The 16,634-nt window shown below is 39.6% G+C and overlaps 1 long non-coding RNA gene across 1 annotated transcript in view; it reads left to right on the top strand.

The window, feature by feature from the left end:
- The window catches only part of LOC137295040 (uncharacterized), a 42,474-nt gene extending 26,378 nt beyond the window's left edge, over positions 1-16,096 (top strand). The window contains exons 2-3 of the long non-coding RNA XR_010957557.1: positions 5,045-5,147; positions 12,265-16,096. This is a non-coding gene — a long non-coding RNA (uncharacterized lncRNA). The remainder of the gene's footprint in view (positions 1-5,044; positions 5,148-12,264) is intronic.
- Positions 16,097-16,634: the final 538 nt, after the last annotated feature.

Raw genomic sequence — 16,634 nt, 5'->3', positions numbered from 1 at the left:
TTTTAAAAAGAACACACACACACACTTGACTGCCGTGCAAAACATTTTATCTCCAATGGCGAATGTGTCATGGCAGTTTAAATAAGCCGTTAGACTCGAGTCGAAATGTTGGCGTCATGATCGCGTGGATGGGACTCGCGCTACGTTTGATAAAAATTAGCGTATGGTATCTAGCTTTGGAGTGTCTTAAGACAGAAAAAAATGCACTGTTTTGGGAATATCGGAGGACTGCATACCAATCAATGCGTAATGTCGTTTCTCTATCAGAAAGTCATCTATTAGTTCAATTCTTACTTAGCAGGACAGAGATTTGGAGACAATCAGTCTGAGATTATAAATATATCCATTGTGAAGTTCATCCGTGTTAACATAAAGATGTGCAGTTGAGCAATCTTCGTTCACCTGCACTAGTGCACCTGCCTCAACTCAAGGCAATACTCACTCCCTCTCAGTGGGCTCCCTGCTCTAGCAGTCCGGCGTAAAACAACAAACAGACAGTACGCTCCTTCTCGTTACATATGTTTAATGTCTGTGAGGTAATACAATCATTCTAGTTGCATGTGGGCCTGTGGTAAATCATGGTTTTAGCCAGAGAAGCTTTCACAAACTGTTATTCGTTCGTCGGCATCGGCTGCACAGATGCTCATTAGGTTCCTAATTTCAAGCTGAGGTTTTCCATAATAAATCAGACAGTAAACCATTGTTATTATTATTATCTACAGGGGAACTCTATACCAAAGACTCATTACAAGCATGCTTATATGAATGGAAAATGTCTTTTGACGTGGGAATGATTGTTGTTGGTTACATGAGTGTATAAGGTACCTGACAGACTATAATGTTATCATAACACAATGCAAACGTTTGATCTATTACTTGACAGATAATACGATGCAATGTAAATGGAACGTTTACCCGCAAGTCTGAATCAGTTACCACAACACAACGCAAATATTGGATCTTGACAACCTGGTAACGTTACGATACTGTGCTAGAACGTTTGCACTATCATATAGGTTCCCATTTTAATGGAAACTGTCATTAACGTGGACTTGATTGCCGTTGTTTACATATAGATTATCACGCGAGTGAGTTTTGGGGTGACTAATATCCAGCATTAGGAATAAACTTTGTATATAGCGAGCCTTGGACATCATGACACTAAACTTCATGGGACGTGCCTGTATATGTATGACGTCATAAATATGTGTGTAGTAATAGGTGACGTCACAAGCTCGACGACGCAATTTTCTATTGATCACTCATTTGACTGCGTCGTCATCTAGTTCCCAGTAAGCTTTTATGTTACAGAACGTATTCTTGTCAACAAACCTTAGCTTATGTTTGAAAAATAACAAAACAATCTCGTGGAATTTCAGAAAATTTCAGTTAACTTTTTGAACAACAAATACACTTTAATGTTCGCATAACATTGTGCACCTGGATTCCTATACCGTCCCTCTCGCTAACACTGACAGTCGGTCGTGAAACTGTTGTTGGTATCTTCTCAAGCCTATAGATTTTTATCTTTGCTTTACTTCATCTACCATAACCAGGCATGAATTGTCTGGGATCAAAGCACTGACAGTACCACGGCCGTCAATGCGGACACGATCACCGACCCTTGACGCAATGTTTGTTTACACTCTCAAAGTAGTCCCTAAAATTTGCATATGACCCCTCTAATTTGCATCGATATCCCTATATGACCCCAACGGATTATCCTGCCGAGAACACTATCTATTGTATGATAAGTCAGTGTATGCGTTGGGGAAGTTACCTGACAGCCTGTTCAATTTACTATATCACAATGCAAATATTTTAGGGTTGACTCAACAGTCTGATAATGTTACGACATAATGCATTTGGGTAGTTTATCTAACAGTTTGAACCAGTTTGCCATAATACATTGCAAATATTCTGTTTACCTGACAGTCTGAGAAACTACAACAGTACATTACAAATCTGTGACGTTCCTCTCAGACTTAAATTCCACCTCTTCCTCATTAAGAATGAAGATTTTTTATGGATATCCATAAAAAATCGTCATTCTTATGCATTTCACTTCCAAATGCCCTTCAAAGACTCTTCCTTATTATTCCGTAAGGTGTTCATAAAAAAAGGACGTTATGTTTATGGATTATGAGTTCACAGACATACATCCACAATCTTTGGTTGGTCAGATTTCTTTAATAGCCTCTCCGTACGCATTACAACGTGGCAAGGACATCGTATCTGCAATAATGTAATATATGCATTTTAGTCTTGAATGCAAATAACAAGCCATGAGCCATGTCCACATACCAACTATTATCACCATGTAATCAAATTGATCTTGTTATTGCTGGCACTTATGTCCAACATAATGCTCAGGACGTAAATAACAACTACAATAGCTGGTGACATGCACCACTATAGATTTATAACGGCACTGTTTCCATGAAAATTAGATTTGACCTCTTTCTAAATGGCATAGTGTATATTCATGAAAAAAAACGTTCGGTGGAATTCCTTTGCCTTGACTTACGTACCAGGCTAGCTATTCTCGAACGTTCGTAGCCCTACGAACTTCTTAGGCCTATACGTAACACACTGGGTACGATCAAAGTTACGAATTCTTAGGGCTACGAACGTTTCGAGAATAAGAGCCCAGTGTTGATGTGCCTTTGTTACACTGCAATCTGGTGGGATGCGCTCACCTTCATCGAACACCTGGCTTCAATAGCAATTGATAACGATTTATACAATTCATTCAACACATGCTCTATGTGGATTGGAATGGTATAAACACCTTAAGATGAAAATAAGTAGAAAATAATGTCAACAGAGATAATTATAAGGTATTAGGTGAAAATATGTGGCTGTAATATGTGAATAATACGTTCAAAACTTCAAATACTCAAGTAACGTATCCTTTGACGCTCTGTATGGTTTGGCTAATCTCATGCACAACATAAGGGAGAGCAGGGGGTTGTTCGGTGATTTGTTCGATCGTTTGTTCTGTCTTTCGTCCATTTCCCTTCCGAGAATATCAAGTACAGATAATACGGATCGATGATAACTAATGGTCATTATTCTGCGAGTAGGCCTTGGTGATTTGACCAACGAATGATTGCTGTATACAGAGCTGAACTTCAAGGATTGTTGTGATGACAAGAGTTGAGGTTGAATGACAGATATGTTGACAAGAGTTGATGTTAAATGACAGATATGTTGACATGGTTTGGGGTTCTGATATGGGTTCTCTTGTATTATTCTCTGTGATAGTCGACCCAACGTTAGGTAAGATACAATGCTATCGTTGAACTAATGGTAATTACGTCAATATTTTCTCATGTGTCTGTCATTACTCTTTGTTACGCTTGCTGACAAGAACTTTCATGTAGAATCATAATATTACAGCCATGCATTTTGTTACATGGTTGGTTACACATATGCATAATTAATACACAGATAATGCAGTGTGATAACAATGTTACCTGATCAGTTTCACTAGTGATCAATAGTCACAAATGGCAATATACACGTGACGTAAAAAAACTTTACTAGATGCAAAAAGGTCACAGAAACAATGCAAACTTGTGGCTCAATCACAGCAACGATGTCCGTATCAAATGCATCATCACTGAATAGCCATTCCTGTTGGTTTCACATTTAGCCGATTTGTCACATGATTTCTCTATGGTAGTTTGTAATGCTTACATTTACAAGTAAGGCAATAATTTTCCCTCTCGTTAACCTAAAACAGTATTCAAATCATGCATGATGATCTCACGCGCTTGCAAGGGTTACTCACGCCAATATTTCTCTGTTTGTTGTTTAATGTCGTACAATCCAGCAACGTGACATAGATCTGTGAAAAGTCTTGCCAAGACAAGACAATCCAGTGATTGGTATTGCCACCCACAGCATGCCGCTCTGCTGTCGTAGCTACGACTGTCGTACCCCCTATACTGTAGCATTGACTTACGACTGTCGTAGCGATACGGTAACTTTCTGAAAAGGAACCTTTAGGAAGCAGTTCTATCCAGGAATTCCCACGAGAATTGCACTGGCAATGTACTCATGCATTAACATCCACACAACTGGCTACATGAACTCGTGCTTGGTGCTTGCAACCATCAAATATTATTAGGATCGGGATTTGAACCCACGTTTATAGGTTTCTGTCACTCCTGAGGGACGCAACTCTGCACAGCGAACAAATTGTGGGCGAATGTGAATGTCTCTCAAACACCTATCGCACGGGTAGTATACATAGTTAATATACACGACAGAGAACAAATTATCTGGCGTGCTCTGAAACCCACGAGGGCAACTATTGGTATTGCTTGTTACAGATGTCCCAGTGGTAGCATAACTGACTTAGGATGAAAGAAAACTTCACTCACTAGAACGCAGTTAGACATGTTTGGATCATGTGATAGCTAGTGATGTTAAAGATGCACGGTTCATGACATGACGTGATTTAGGTATTGATGTAGGAGTTAATAGATGTGATGCAGGCCAGGAATACAGGACAGGAAACCGATGTAACTAGCAATGTGTACGTGATGATATACTTATAAGACTACAATCTGTGATAGGTGCCCAGTGGGTAACATCTAAATATTACGTATCCTCACGAAACTACAATCTGTGATAGGTGCCCAATGGGTAACATTTAAACATGACGTATACTCACGAAACTACAATCTGTTACAGGTGCCCAATGGGTAACATTTAAACATGACGTATACTCACGAAACTACAATCTGTGACAGGTACCCAATGGGTAACATTTAAACATGACGTATACTCACGAAACTACAGTCTGTGACAGGTACCCAATGGGTAGCATTCGGTATTGATATACTTAAAAAGCTACAATCTGTTACAGTCGCCCAGTTGGTAACATTCAAACTTGATGATATACTTATAAGACTGCAATCTGTCACACGTGTCCAGTGGGTAACGTTCACACATGATGATATACTTACAGTTGTCGACGGGTAACATTCATATGTGACCATAAACTGATTAGATTATGTACAATCTGTTACAGGTGCCCAATGGGCTACACGGGTCTCCGCTGTGAAATGATTGACCAGGAGTACATTCTCAGCCTTCTGACCAATTCTATCATGTTCGACTGAAGCAACAAGTGGGTGAGTGACGTCATGGTTTCAGCTCTTCGTTTGGCAATGGTATCTTAGTAAAAGACAATCGTAAATCCGTGTAACAGCATAGCTATTACGTTAGTTGCTTTAATCAGGCTAATGTGTGGCGTGTTACTTGTTCCACAAAATCATATCAACATTACGACTATAGTAATCCATTTACATACGTAAGAGTGGTCGTAAAACTAAGAACGCTTCGGGCAAAAGGGGTAAGAAATTTACGATCATGCGAAGATCGCTTCATGCGTAATATCGGCTACTTAGTAGCTCCGTTACTAAACACGTAAGTCCATGTCATAAATGAAAAAAAACAAACGTCAAGATAGCTTTTAGCAAGGTATGGGCGTTCTGTCTTAATTATATTTGATTCTTTCAACCTTAATTTTCATTTCATTCATAAGATAATTATGACATGTCATTTCATGTATAATTTCTAAGGGAATATTCAGAACTATATATCACACGTACTTTTAAGACATATGTGGATCTCAATGAAGTTGAACCCGTCGTGAACCAAAGATTTCCCATTTCACATAATTGCCAACAAAGTACGTTCAAGTTTAAGGTTCGTTGACTCCGGGATGAGAAATGCTAGCTACCGCAATAAAATTGAGACCTTTCAGGTCAATGAAGCGTTCAGGCCCTGATATCCGAGAAGCTAGTAATGACTTCTGTAGTTCATTTGGTTCAAGACAAGTAAGAGATGGCAATATTTTATGGATCCAGTTACAACAAACAGAGGGACCTCTTGGAGATTTAGTTTCTAAATCATAAATGTAACACTTGACGATACAGTGAGTTTGAAAGATTATTCCAGTTATATCACGGCCCGTATTTTAATGTGGGAGGAAAACCCGGAGCTATGCATGTCTCAAATGATTGCTGCTTGAGTTAAGCACAAGGGTATGGTGCTGGAAATACTAGAAACATATTAGAACCGAAATGGGATTCGAACCAATGATCATATGTTCCTGGCGAGTCAAGGGGACTCAACTCTTCTTAACTTCTGCTCCTGAGACGGCTAAGTCACACGTATTGATGAAATCAGGATCTATGATCCCTTTTCCCGCCAAAGCTTCACTACAAATTCAGTCAAGTCGCTGTGATGCTTACAGCATGAACCAGACACTTCCTATCAAGAAATTTGTTTCAAGAATCGTCTCGCAAAATGACCCCTAAACTTAACCAACCTGAGGAGCTCCATGAATCTTTTCGTGAGTTGTATAAAGTTATATAGGGAGAATATATGTAAACATTCGGTTCAGGATTCAATTGTCCCTCTTGTTTTCTTAAGAACTTGAATTATTGAAACGTAAAATCTAACAACGGTCAAATATGTGTACGCGTTTTCTTTTCCCCCTTTTTCATACGTTTTTTATTAAGTTCATATGTTGTCATTTTGTCAGCTGACCGATTAATGACCATCTCTGTTGGCGTCACCTGGGAGCGGTTGCAGTTATTTGTCTACACGTGTTGCCGGTTTATGGTGTTTTGTCTATCCGCCATGAGTCCGCGCTCCTAATACTCACCCCCCGCCCCTCCAGCCGTCCCGGCAGCCCCCTCCCTAGCCAAGTCGCTGGGATGCTTTCAGTATGAACCAGCCTCTTCCTATCAATGCTGAGGAAATTTGCACCTCATTGTTACATCGTTGGTGGCAATGTATATGAAAACAAGTTCTAGAAAGCGCCACAATTTGGCCATTGCAGGGAAACAGGCTCAGACAATACAACCGGATAGCGGAAGACGAGACTAAATCCCTTAACGTCTATGGAACAATTTCACAAATATTCTTAAAACAATTTCACGAATATTCTTAAAGCAAGTTCGCAAATATTCTTTGGAAACTACAATCTGGAGGCCGTTAGTATGGGGCCTAAACACACATTTGTCCCTGTGTATTTATCGATAAATAATTACACCGCGCAACTATGGCGTAATGGTTGCATAAAAAAATTAGAATCGGAAACATTTTGAAATTGTTATGTTTTGTTTACATTATGGCGGATATGTATGTAAATAATGTTGTTTGGCTTGGGTCTGCCAGTTTTAAATATGCGCAATAATTGAGTCGCATACAAACAATGTAACCAGTTTAAACATGCATGAGCCATGGAACGCGGCGCCTGAAAATGGAATCTTTTAATAGTAGGTCATGGTTAATTTGTGTGCGTAGCTTTCTTTGTTTGTCATTTTCAGTATTTGAGGTAGTAGGCAAAATTAAAGTTTTTATCAAAATACATTTTCCCAGAGCATCAGGAATTGTGAAATGAAAAGTTTTTGTTGAGCCTCGCACCCGTCACATTCCTCACAAGCAACTTCGTTAGCCAGTACGCTCCGGCACTCCCCATCAAATGAAAAATAATTTTTTCATGAATATTTTGGAAATTGTTTATGACATTGTGTGTTTAGTCGTCATTACCCAAAAACATCCCCAAAATATGCATGATCTGTAAATGTTTGCGTTGAGTAAACAGAACATGAGTCCTTAAAAGCTCAAAGCCACTGAGCGACCCCAGTGATTTGACACTCTAAGTCTCATGATTTAATAGCAACTTTAAGCTCCTCTCCGTTCAAACCTCACTTGTCTTGTGTGGTCCTACAATATGAGGTCTCTGTATATGCATGCCCACCATGAAGAGAACATGAAATAGCTAACCAAGGCTTTTTATGACGTAAGTCCAATCTAATCACCTTTGTTGTGAGTGAGTGAGGGTTTAACGTCTATAAGGACAATACTTCAGCTATATCACATAAGGAACCGGTAATCAAATCCTGATCCACATGATCTATTGGAATCGGGCGTTCTACATCGCAACAACAAACGAACCCTTTAACGCCGAAAAAACAAGTCCCGATATAAAAAACATTTTTTTCCGTTTTTAGAATAAACATCATTAGGAATCATAACTAAGTCCACAGAACACGTTCAAGAAATAGTCAGGCAGACATTCTGTGGCTGTAAGCATGTGTCTTACGTTCTCATGGTTCTATGTAGGCCACTGGTGCCATGAAACAGAAAATGGAGAAATGCAGCTATTTAAGCACGTGGCTCCCAACTTTACATATGTTTACGTAGAAAACAAAGTTCCTTTTAAACTGAATTTGCTTAAATGGGTCTAGCAATTTCTAACCAAAGTCTTTAGGTCTGCAAGCAATGGCACTACTTTTGTCAGTCTTTGTTGTAGGATTTGGAGGAAAACAATGCCCCTCCTTGGGAGACGTAAATTATTGGGTTTTAAGTGCAGTGTGGGTATTTTGTGAAGACCACAAGATGAGATGATGTTTTAAAGATTAATATGTCTCAAAATGAAACGCTAGTGTTATATATTCTGATGAGTATCCATGCGCTAATCAAAAGCGAGGGTAGTTTCAAGAAAAAACATGATTTGCTCAATACACATCCAATTTGATATTTGCCAAACATACATAATCAATTTAAAAACAAATGTTTCTTTAGTGTCGTGTAGCTTAAAGAATCTATATTTGAGTTTGCAGCTAAATTGATCAACACATTCCGGTGCTTTGAGCATAATGACTCAAATGCGTCTCAAATGCTTTTCTGTTTTCTGTAAAAACCTTACTCCATTTGAGAACAAATGCGACACAACAAACGCGAAGCAAACGGCGTGTTGAAGAAAAATCCAAAGGCGTTTTGTAAATTTTGATAATGGGGTCTATGGGTGTTTATCAATTGTGTTTACCACAATAACGTATGGCCACACATTCGTATGACTTATCGCAGGGGGTACTGTTGCCTGTTTAGACTGGATCTACTGAACACAAACAGAGCAAATATCCGCTTTTCGTTTACGTTGGATACATCAAACGACACCGCATGTGGTGGGCATCAGAAAGTAAAAGCGAAATACATCTTCACTTGAAGAATAAACAGCAAGACCCCAGACAAAGCGGTCAGCGCCGTAGAGGGCAATCAACGACATCCGGAATACGGCAGTTATTTTAGACAAATTACAGCTGGATTGGACGTGATGGTCAAACGCAGTTTGCCCATTTTTGAAACACCAGTTTAAGACCTACAGTTAAAAAATGCCTTGAAGGTTCGCTTCTTTTTGGATTATCTCTTCATTATTGTGTTAAACATGGGAGAGTATGCAACTTGTTTCCTTCGTATTTCCCCGTATGAAGATGCTTGTATTTGCAGTCAGTAACCTAAGTTTGCCGTAAGATAAGTTATTTAATCCAGTTTTCTGACTTGGATAATGCATGCCATCGTATTTCAGTTGCGATTGGTGTCAATCACTGAATTGTCAGGTTCAGACGCGATCGTTTACAGAGTCTTCATGTACTATAGTTGAGTGCGAAGTTAAGAAACAAACATGAGGAGGGATCGAAATTAGTAATCACTCGCTCCCGAGTCCACATTAGGAAGTTAGTTACTGAACTTACGCCGCACTAAGCAATATGTCAGTTATATGGCGGTTGTCTGTAAATAATCTAGTCTGGACAATATAGTCCAGTGTTCAACACCATGAGCATCGATCTACGCAATCGGGATGGGACATCATGTGTCAACGAACTCAGCGAGCTTGACCACCCGATCCCGTTTATCGCCTCTTAGGACAAGCATGGGTTGGTTACTGAAGATCAATTCTCACGCGGATCTTCACGGGTCTGTATCCGGATTTACGTGGCTCCAAGGTGTCTGTGATGATACACGCATCTGATGTCATCGCAGCGGGAGGTCTGGTTTTACAAGGTTTGATACGGGCTAAAACACGACAGAACTACGACAGGGAATCCGTTTCCGGTTCCTTAAAGCGATCGTAACACTAGGACGACCTAACTTTCATAATTCAACATAGACTTACGACAGTCACAGCACGACTGTCGCGTTGAGGAACTGGCCCCTGGACTAATGAGTGTCAAGACTGCCAGAGAGGTGACTATAAGCGATTAGTAACTAGCTAGTAGGCATGCGTAACTAAATTTAGCAACTAAGAAGAATAAACTTTGTAATTAAGAAGAACTTTGTGGATCAAATAACTAAAGAGATTTCAAAACTAAAGTCTACGTGAAATGGCGGTTTCTAAACTCTCTAAACTTTCATGTAATCATAATAAAAGCACTAAAACCTGTCTGGCGGTAGACAGAGAATGAACTGATATAATTCAGAGCGAGTTTAAATTTTGAGTTTTCGAAAAACTTTTTTTCATTTTTTCATCCTTAGCACATATACATAACAGCTGCATGTTTAATTTTGCCAAATCCCTTGTGACAGAGTGCCCACAGTGCTGAGAGTTTCTGGACTTTTGTGAGTCCAGAATTAAATTGTGACGTGTTTTCTATAACCCAGAAGGAGAAAATGAGATACGTTATGTATTATCCATAAATGTAGCCCAAGATGTAGCTTACAATGTATGATACATATAAACAGAACATGCGTCATGTCTTCAGCTATATCAGTACGAAGCAATATACATGTAATATTGTTATTGTGAAACTTGCATTTTCTGATAAACGGCAGGGCATCCTTCACGGCTTTACAGTGATAGTAAGTTATGCATATCCACTTAAGGTAAGCATTGATACAGAAGGCCAGTTCTAAGCGAGAGATGCACGTTATCGTAGTGCCATCCAAAGTAACCAGCCTACTAAACAATGCATTACATTAACTGAAGCAGTTTGAGTTACCTGACATTTAATACATACATTATTCACACAGACGACTGATTTTATCATAGCAAAGTGGTTTCATGAAATGCATACAGTTTTGTTCCATTTATATGTATCATGCAACATCACTAATTTAATACAAAGTGATTCGCCCTTATCGTTGATATATATTGCATTATGAGACGTAAACGGACGTTATAATTACTGTTTGAAAGGGTTTGTACACCTAGTTGCTATTACGGCTATGTGCAGTCCATATAACATTTAGTACATGGGCACAATGTGTGAAGCCTATTTTAGGTGTACCCCGCTGTTATATTGCTGGAGTATTACTAAACGTGGCGTAAAACTTAACTCGCTCACTTTTGAACACGCATGGTCATGACTACAGTAGACGGTGGTCCGTCTGCAGTATCTGTATATAGCACACTAGTCACTCAGACATATTAATGAGAATATAAAAACTTATTTTTTATCCTGTTGCTAAGAATATTTAGGTTTTTCCTATTCTTCAGTTATTTAGACCCTGTGAGCAACTAAGGTAGTTACGGATGACGTCATACCCAGTTAATTAGATATCCACCTGTAATTATTCCCACGTGATGCACGTGCTCACCCCAGTTTCCAAAGCTGATGTGACCTTGTTAATCATGGAGGTTCTTTGTGTTCAACAAGTTACGCGCAAGTAGCTTCGGTTATTGGGAGTCACTGCGTGTGGTTTCTTTTGTGATGATTTACCACTGTTCCACAACAAATGTTATTGGTAAGGCGGTATCGGGGTACGTTTGTGGTGGGTGTGGTGTGAGACACGGGGATATCCTGTGTCAGTGTATTTTTGTTTTGGATCCAGATGAATCGGAAACCTGGTACACCTCGTTGTTCTAAGTTGAATTTAAACTGTTTCAGTCGGGAATTTGAACCCCTTTCGCGTTTCGTATCGTGGTTGTTCGCCCAAACGAAAAATTGCAATGGACCTGAAACGATCTGCATCATGAATATTGTATAAATGACGTTTCAACTCAGGGTGATGGCTTTGTTGGTTTGAACAAGGTGTATAATTTGCCATTGTGTGCACATTTAAAAACAACGCTTAACTTTAGCTGTAATCATGATCAACAAGCTTTATGTATCGTCTGGTTTTGTAAGAACCTCTTTAAAAGTTCATTCCGGATACATAATCCGAACACAAACAATTTGGCGTGGCCGTGATGACTCCAATATGGGATTTAGTGGTCAAGCTACCCTTGGAGCAGACAAAACAATGTCTGAAAGCGTGATTACTAGCTGAATGTATCCCTTCTAGTTGCAGGGGATTCTTTGTACCCAAATCAAAGCTCATATTGAAACATACACCATGTGGTGCTACCTTGACTTCCAACCAATCACACGCTTCTTGCAAACGCCCAGTAACGAGCCCTCATTTACGACTTCAAAGCGTTTCGACTGTTATGTGTTTTGATTCTCTTTCCAGGTGACCGAACGGAAAACGCAGACGACTATTGGTTGGCATCAATTGTGGCGCCGTAGCCTGTCAATCGCCTCGCTCGCTCCTTGCTGTCTTTTGCCAGTCGGCCTGTTGTCCCTGGTAACTAGCTGGACCAGACCGGGCTGCCATCTTCCGGCGAAAACCTACAACTGCTAGATGGCGGGCCGTCACTAGAAGGACTCCGAGCAGAATGTCTTGGTGATGGGTATCTTTATTGCGATGGATCATGGATGTTGGGGCCTTCTTTTGAAGTGTGGTAATTGCAGCTTCAATCTCGCCATGGTTGGGGAACGCTTGCTGCTGTAACAGTATTTCCTCATATAAGTCCCTCCCCTCTCGGCCCCTCCCTTTATACGTAAGGCTGCAAATCGGTTGCATGTTTTGTGAGGAACGTTGATCGTAGTGCACGGAAAACGCCATACAATCTAGAGTGACCATACTTTCACCAATAAATTTCCCGCCACTTGGCTCACGTGATATGGTGTCGTCTGATTCCCTCCCGATCCTTGCTCTTCCAACCACGTGATTTTCATGCATCCTGTCTTATTTAATTTGCTGTAAATCAAGACACTGATGGACCAGTCTTCATATATAATTTCTCTGAGTCCACTGAGGAGTGTGTTTGTAGTGATGGAATGTGGTGCGCGATCTGCACGTGCATATATACCCAGAGGACACGTTGTGCACGTGTAGAGAAGGAGGATGTCGGAAGGAAAAGGAACTATGGTGTCCTCTGACTGCCATGGTCATGTGGTGTATATATTGTACGAAGGTGAGGAACTTCATCAATTCAACGTTTTGTTTGAGACCTCAAAAAGCATTGCGTGCAAGTCGTCACGGAATATTGCTGATTGAGTGCTTCGAGGTGACTTCTAGGATGAACTTGGGCGGACCATTTCAAATGTTGACCCGCCCCAATTTATCACGTGATGTTTGTCACGTGGTTACGGGTAACGGGTACGGTTGTGAGCATACGTGGCTCGGTTTGTCTGAAGAAAATGAAAATGTCCCGTAGGCTTTTTCTAGGATTTCATAACATGGGACAGTGTTCGTTTTCACGGATGAGGGACAGTGCTCACAATGCTATTATTGAAATCTGTTGCTTTCTAAAGACAGAATCTGAACAGTAACGACAGAATCAGGAGGTTCGCTCTTGAAATCCGAGACTCTACATTTCTTTAACTTTTATGATTTTAGTTCTTTATGTTTACAAAAAACATCATAGGACTATATGGCGTCATTTAGGTCACCTTGATTGTCATATTGACCTGACCTTGACCTGAACTCTTTCAAATGATCAGCTATGGTTAAGGTGATTTTTTGAGCGACACCTTTCACATGACACGACCTCTCACCTTTGGTGAGACAACAGATAGATTTGCCTCAGGCTTTAGTGCTGGTTTGACCTTCGACCTGTATGTATATTTGGCTCTTGTGTATTATGATTATGACAAGGGGACGAAAACAATCTGAACTGAATACACTCGCATAGTTAAGTAGAATCATTTCGAAGAAACGGAGCGCCAACGAATAAACAACTGTTAGTAAAAGGCATTACATTTGTTGAAAAGACAGCCTCACATCCTAGGTTAGTTGTTAGTGTATATTACGTAATACTCAACTTTTAAAAACACACAACCAATAAGCACAATCTTAGCACATTTTAAAACTGTAAGATGTTTCAAAGCAAGCTGAAGTAGAAAAGAAATATTGTCTCGTTCTTTTGTGTTCCGTTTCGGTAGTCTCTGCCCAAGATTCACAGTTTTGCAAACGATGGTTGTGGCACTTATGGCGTTAATGTATTGTCGTGAAAGTTATTGGAATGCCAATTAACACCACAATATTTGCAAATGGCAAGTTCTATATTGAGTAAAAGACTGTAAATGGCCGAAGTACAAGAGAACCAAATGTGAGTCATACGTCTAAAGGTTATTGACACCCCCTCGTGAAACACCCATTTCTTCTCCATGCACATTTAACATTAGCTCAACGATGAATTAAGGGACCTATAACCACAAAAAAATATTTTATATACATGCACATACTGTTCAAATCAAAAGCCCAGTTGATGGCGACTGAATCGTGTCATGTTCGCGACTCGGTCGCAATTTTGGATTTTTGTAATGACTGGAAATACAACCGCAAACGTTCCCACGTTCGCAACCGTGACGCGAAACATTCACGCCCTGGTCGAGATCGAGAGAGCGTTTGTTTTCAACAGTGTATTCGTACCTGGCTGTAAAAAGTACTATGTTATATTTGTTGGTGTATTGTTTTCTAATATTCAGATTATTTGCCTTGAGCAAGGAGAAGTTGATTTTTTATGACGTAATTTGCTTGTTAAATGGTGTCCCGTCTTTTTTGTAACGTCTGGTGTCACTATCTCCCCCTCAAACAATCCTTATCAACAGATCGCGCATATAACTACAGAGGCACGTGCTGCAAATGCCAGTCTTAAGAACACAAAAATGGCCTTTTCTCTCGTTTATAGAAATCAGGTAAATTGTATCCAAGTTTCATAACATTTGCGATTCGAATGTCTTTTACTTAGCGGAATGTGTGTCCCCAGGGCCTCGTTCCGTGAAGCAATTTTACTATATTGGCTGAAGCATACTTGTCATTACCATATGTGAATGTTATGTTAAAGGTAAGTTACTACATGGTATTATCGATATTGGTCCGGTGGCTTTCAAGGCTGTTATTTTGGAGCTTTAGCATATTAACATCTCGAGTTCGATTTAAGCACAGTGCCACTGTAGGAATTGGCGTAACGTCACAGTTGCTTGGATGAGCGATTCCAGCAGTTCGAAAGATAATTATTTTCTTAATTTATATATTTTTTAAGCTAATGCATCTTTGTATGTAAGTACTAACGAATTAATAACTGATTGATTAGGTTAAGACAAAATCACCTACTTTACCATATGGTAAGGGTATGGATTTTAAATGTGGATAGCTTCTAAAAATGGTGAGATTGCTGAAATTCGTCATCGGAGGGGAAATATATTTAGGAAGCGGGTTATGAGGCTTGCATTGTAAACGTGCTGGATTCGTAGTAGTTTTCTTTACAAAAGAGGAAAATGTTCCTGTTGGTTGCGGTTCATAGTATATACTTTATACAATTTATAACAATTTACCAATTGTTTAGGGCCTACATTTGGTTCTGGGTTTATGAAAACTGTTATGTCTATCGCTTACAAGATCGCAAAGGGGTGGTTGGTAACTACGAAACAATCATTTGCCAAATTCACAGGTGTCAACAGAAATATACTGAAGAGCAAAAGAAACGCAAGTTTCGAAAAAATTGAATAAAAGTAAGCGTTTATGTCTTCTATTTAAAAATTTGACAAAAAAGAGTTACGTTTCTTTCGCTCTCGGTATATGTTGTCGTTGATGTTGAATCAGGTGGTGCGTTCATGGAGATATCTGCTGCTTTCCGATGCTTTCGTTTAATAACTGGATTATATAAACTGACATGCTTGTTCACTCGTGAATGAAAATATACCTGTCATGCGAGTTATCTCCCCTCGATTTGACCTCCGGCGCTCACTGTCAGTTGTCCACAAATTTTACGTAGATATCTTAATGTAAAAAATATCTCACAAATATACAGTTTATCGCTCTCACTTGTGTGCAGACAGTGACGCCTTTAATATCATGATATTTAAGACAAGTCTAGTGTGAAGATATTCAAGGGAAGATAACTGCGCTTTGTGCTCCTTATGAACTCTATATGACGAAGATTGACAGAGTGTCTCGTGCTAATGTGGATGTACAAAGTCTTTCTTATAAGGAAATTAAAGGACAGTTAATTTTCTATCTCGTTGTATTTTATTAGTTCCCGAAATTACCTCATGCGTTGAAAAGTTTTTGTATCTAAAGCTTTTGATAGCTGACGCGTGGAAATTACAATGGTGCTAGTGCAGCTGCCGTTGATGATGATGATGATGATGATGATGATGATGATGATGATCGCTGCATAATGTTATAGACACACCACAATATGTTCCTAGGGAACAAGTGTTTAAATTTTAGTATCTGAAAAGTAAAATTCTGTTAAAAAATATTCTATTTATTGAAACACGGGTGTTCTCCATGTTTCTGCTGATTTAAGCCCAATTAGGTTCCAGATCCTAAATCAGAAATTCCCAGCAGGTGATTTTGATTTAAAGACAATGTTTCCACTTTTCAACTTCGCTAACAACCCACAAACACGCAATGAAATCTGTAGCGCATGTTGAGCTATGCATCGACGTCTTACAAGACGGTATGGCGGAACACTTATTTCACCCTCAGACTCACGTGTAAAGATCTGTAACCCCCTGTACGTTAACTGTTCAGTCGGAGATAGCGCA

This window comes from Haliotis asinina, chromosome 8, assembly GCF_037392515.1.
Source record: "Haliotis asinina isolate JCU_RB_2024 chromosome 8, JCU_Hal_asi_v2, whole genome shotgun sequence".
NCBI lineage: Eukaryota > Metazoa > Mollusca > Gastropoda > Lepetellida > Haliotidae > Haliotis > Haliotis asinina.
This window is presented reverse-complemented; position numbering and strand designations above follow the sequence as displayed.